The sequence below is a fragment of the Ctenocephalides felis genome, unplaced genomic scaffold (genome assembly GCF_003426905.1).
Source record: "Ctenocephalides felis isolate EL2017-DRISC unplaced genomic scaffold, ASM342690v1 CF-g0.4_SCAFFOLD_02188, whole genome shotgun sequence".
NCBI classification, from domain to species: Eukaryota; Metazoa; Arthropoda; class Insecta; order Siphonaptera; family Pulicidae; genus Ctenocephalides; species Ctenocephalides felis.
This window is the reverse complement of record NW_020538342.1, coordinates 126,138-131,280: the sequence shown is the minus strand read 5'-3', so window position 1 is coordinate 131,280 and position 5,143 is coordinate 126,138. Positions and strand designations below refer to the sequence as shown.

General features: G+C 25.7%; 1 long non-coding RNA gene across 1 annotated transcript; it reads left to right on the top strand.

Annotated features, from left to right (window-relative positions):
- The first annotated feature begins 2,735 nt into the window (after positions 1-2,735).
- Positions 2,736-3,044, top strand: LOC113380508. Its single transcript, XR_003367431.1, has 3 exons — positions 2,736-2,755; positions 2,811-2,937; positions 3,007-3,044. It is a non-coding gene; the product is annotated as an uncharacterized LOC113380508 (long non-coding RNA).
- The last annotated feature ends 2,099 nt before the right edge of the window (positions 3,045-5,143 follow it).

Here is a 5,143-nt window from a genome sequence, read left to right as displayed (position 1 = left end):
AAAATAAGTTTATAAAGAAAAACATAAATACATGTCGATTATTAATAAAAAATATTTTATTTCGAAGAAATATATAAAAATTAATACAAAATATACAATAATATAATTAAAAATAAGTATAATTATTTATGTTGATGTTTTCAGACAGTTTTTTTCCATTGGATTGCAAAAAATACCATAGTATTGTATAAAATGAAAAAATACTAGTACTACTAATACTATTTTTTAAGAAATGTGACATTAAACTTTTTCTAGTTTCGATAGGATCCATTTTATAGTTTAAATTCTTATTATTCAATAAACAGAAAGCATTTTGTAATACGAAAAGTCCACAACTATGACCATCAGATTGTTTAGGGGAAATTATTATAAATTTACTCCATTTCGTTTGTTCTTCAATAGTTAAACAATTTACATAAAACTTTTCAAAAATAATATGCTCTGTCTTTGCATCAGCAATACATTTGATCACACTAAATTGTGTGAGACCAGTATCTATCAACACTAACATCCAATGAGAATTTAAAATGTATGGTGCTAAATATTTTTATGCCTGATGATATATTTATAACGGCCTTATAATTTTTATTACTTACGGCAAACATAAATTCATGCAGGGCAAGAATTTTAAATTGTTCCTTATTAAATACAAGTGATGCTAAATATGCATCAATAATTATATCATCTAACCACTCCTCGTTATACAACGTGAAAAAATTATTCAATCGAATAGGATATTTACCTAAAAATCCTATAACATCCCATGTAGAAATTAATATCGGTACAATATATTACCAATATCGGTTTTCTGTGGCCGTGATTGCCTATATTGCACAAATATAGGCGAACGTCGGTTCTGTGATGATGTCAACTAATCGACCAGGCCAACGTCAGCCGATATTGAGGCAATAATCTCTATAAATGGCCTTGTCCAATATTGGTCTCAAACTAAAATAGAAATATTGATGCAATATTTTTTATCATCGGCTAATAAATATTGTCCTCAAATAGAAGAATAAATATTGATGCAATATTTTTTTATCATCGACTGATAAATATTGTCCTCTAACTAAAATAGAAATATTGATGCAATATTTTTTTATCATAGGCTGATAAATATTGTCCTCAAACTAAAATAGAAATATTGATGCAATATTTTTTTATCATGGGCTGATAAATATTGTCCTCAAACTAAAATATAAATATTGATGCAATAGTTTTTATCATCTGCTGATAAATATTGTCCTCAAACTAAAATATAAATATTAATGCAATATTTCTTATCATCGGCTGATAAATATTGTCCTCAAACTAAAATATAAATATTAATGCAATATTTCTTATCATAGGCTGATAAATATTGTACTCAAACTAAAATATAAATATTGATGCAATATTTTTTTATCATCGGCTAATAAATATTGTCCTTCTCTAGAAAAATAAATATGATGTAATATTTTTTATCATCAATATTGTAAGTATTATTATTTAATTAACTTCTCGAAAAAGAAGTTTGTTTTGTGAAAAAATCTGATTTGCTAATTAAATATTTTGTCGAAGTGGAATGAGATCAAAGATCTATATATTCACATATATCCTATGCTACAATCTAAGCAGTAAAGGATACTTAAAAGGTTTATTCAGACGAAAAATGCAGAATAAAATTACGAATAAAATGATATATAATTCGACATGTGTATTCATATAATTTTCTTGAAATTTTCCAATTTTTTTAGAATTTTGGCACTGCAACTCGCCTATAGGCCAAACCGTTTAAAATACCAAGTTGTGATATGTGGAAGAAAACTAAGAATTTTGAGACGATTCTAACGATGTATAATACTTTATACGGTTTCTTTATGAAAATCTCAAATGTTGAGAATAGTATAAAAATTCAGTTTTCCTTTCATTATAAAAAAGTTATAAATGTTACAGGGTAATTTATTTTAAATACTGTCCGATATATATAAAACTAATTGAAAACTTTAATTTTATTTACTCATACAATTATAAAATAAAAAAATAATAATAAATGGACTGGGATTTGAACCCCAAAATCAAAATTAAAACGCTGTGATGTTAACCATTACACCACGAAGATATACAATGGTATTGTAGCAACTCACTATCTTGTATTGCAGGTATAGGATTCTAGAACTTTCTATGCCTTCTATGCATGACGCATGCCACAAGAAGCGCCGCGCGTCACACACGGCGTCCTTAGCCTTTAATGCAAAATTGTTAATTATAGTATGTTTTAAGATACTAGTTTTGCTGGACATAATCGAATAATATTTTCAGTTATGTGTAATGTGTAATAGTGTTATAGTGTACATTGTTTTCTAATGTGTGTAATGTGCATTGGTGCGAAATATATACCACAAACAAGTTTGGTAAACAATTGTTTAGTAAGCATTGTCTCTGAAAAATATACAATATTTCATTTCTTTGTTGTTACTTTGGATTAAAATACAAAGGTTTGAAAGTTCAACTTAATTTTACGTCATCTGATTTGATTTGGGATGGATAGATTAAGTAATAAAGTTATGTATGTCTAACATAACCTTAGTTTTAATAGACGAATTCTTTTTACTATTGGTGAGTATAATACTTAATTATGCGTTTATGCATTGTAACTAATAGCTATTTATTTTTAGAATAATTACTGCTAACTACATTATTATTAGTATCTCTAATAAATAATCGGAAACTAGCTATTCGAAATGTCAAAATTTGCAAGTTTTCAATAAAAATGGTAAGAAATGCAAGATAATTTTATTTTTCTCACTAAGGATTTTTATATTGATCAGGAGTTTAAACACATTGAGAAATCAGTTGTACATATTACGTGAAATATAATAAAATATAACATAATAAAATATAACATAACCTAATCTTTTTGAGTGAAGACATACTGCACTTTCATATTTATAAAAGGTAAGACAATACTTGTTATAATATAATTATATGTCTCTGCATTTAAAACATATTCTTATTTATTTTCAGGTAATATTGTTGTAAGCGCAGAAAATAGAGAAACTGGTTTGCTTAGTAGTAAAATGTTATTGAAAAGTTTTTCATCAAAAGTTTGTAACTAAATAAATTATAGAAAGGAAAGATATAAATTTTGACAGAATAGTCATAATGTTTGATTATAATAAATGCAATGTGGAATGTCAATAAATCTGTACATTTGCATAGCAAGATTCTAGACTATGATATGAAGTCATTATTTTTTAAGGTAAAAGTAGAGTCGAGTGCATTTTACAATCTCATTTTAACGCTTTCATAAATTATTCATATTGATAATATATAATGATATATTATAAATTTATTAACAAGGAATACGAGGTTTCAGATGACAATACAAACTTGGACAAAAATATTTTGGGGTTATGATTGAAAAAGTTTCCCAGTCACTGTTCTAGACGATGAAATAAATATTTCATAATGGATAATAAATATATTAACAACAAATAAAATATGTTCAGATGCTGTGAAATGTTTTATCGAGTGATGATGTTATAAATAGTTAAGTTAATTTGCTTTTATTACTTTTATTACTTTACCTACCTTACATTTGATATATATCACGTAAATTATAATCGAATAATTATTCGATTATAATTTACTTGATATATATCAAATGTAAGGTAGGTTTTCCAATGACTGTTCTAGACGATGAAATAAATATTTCATAATGGATAATAAATATATTAACAACAAATAAAATATGTTCAGATGCTGTGAAATGTTTTATCGAGTGATGATGTTATAAATAGGAAAGTTTATTTGCTTTTGTTATTGTTATAAAAAAAGTTTACTTGATATGTATTAATAAATATCTATTAAAAAAATAATCAATATTTATGACACTTTTGTGTTTTATAAATAATCATATTTTTAATGCAGTTATATATTTGTATTATTGTTTATATTTAATAAATGAATTTCCACAAAAACATTCTTAATAAATTTACGTATATGTTCATTTCAGAAATAAATAAATAAATAAATAAATAAATAAATTTCAGGTGTTTTATTGTTAAATAAATGACATTGATTTATGCGTTATATTATTTCAACTTCAAATCTTCAAATATTTGTGTAATATTTCAACATCAGTTATAAGTTTCAGAATAATTCAATAATTAATAATTCTAAATGTTTACCAGCTCTCTGTCTAATTGTATATTACCTTACCAACATTCAACAATTTGTAGGCAACATTGGTTCCAAATTTCCAAATATAGACCAATATAGACCAATTGTTGGTTTACCTATATGGCCTCAATATAAAAAATGTTCAATTTTTATGACCAGCCGATATTGGTTTCAAATTTGACCATGTAAGATTTTATATTGCTTGTAGATTCAGACCATATTAATTTCTACATGGGATATGATTCACATTTTGCTCTATTGTATATGTAGAGTTTTATATAAAAATTAAAATCTATTGCTACATTGTTAGGATGCTTAACTATTGAAAGGTGTGAGTCAGATTTGGAACTCTTTTGGCTAATCAAAAATCCCGTTTGAGCGCGGCAAAATTTTCTTAGTTTCCTATTTTATTCGGTTTTTTATTCCACATTTCCCTTGCTTCTCCCACATCTACTATTGTGCTATTATGGTCATTGTTATTCTCATGTGCTGCCACTGCCTTGTTTTTCGTATTCCTTATTTTATTTTTATTATCCAACTTCTTTATGCTAGTATTTCATCAGTATCAAAAATGTAAAATTTGATGGATTATTTCTATCAAAAATTTTCAGCAGCAGACTTAATAGCCTCTCAAACACACATCTCTCAAAGAATTTGTTGTAAATTTCTTGAAATCAACACGAAACACTATATTTTTCTTTGACATTTATGTTTATTGAGTTAATAAGGAAACATTAGTATCAAAAATGTAAAATTTGATGGATTATTTCTATCAAAATGTTCCAGCAGCAGATTTAATAACCTCTCAAACACAGCGAAAGAATTTGTTGTAAATTTCTTGAAATCAACACGAAACACTATATTTTTGCTTCACATTTTTTATTATTCTCATCAATTTTATTTATTGAGTTGATAATTAAGCACTTTTGTAATATATGTAATTTTATTTGCATTATCAACAGCAGAATCGCCAGCACCG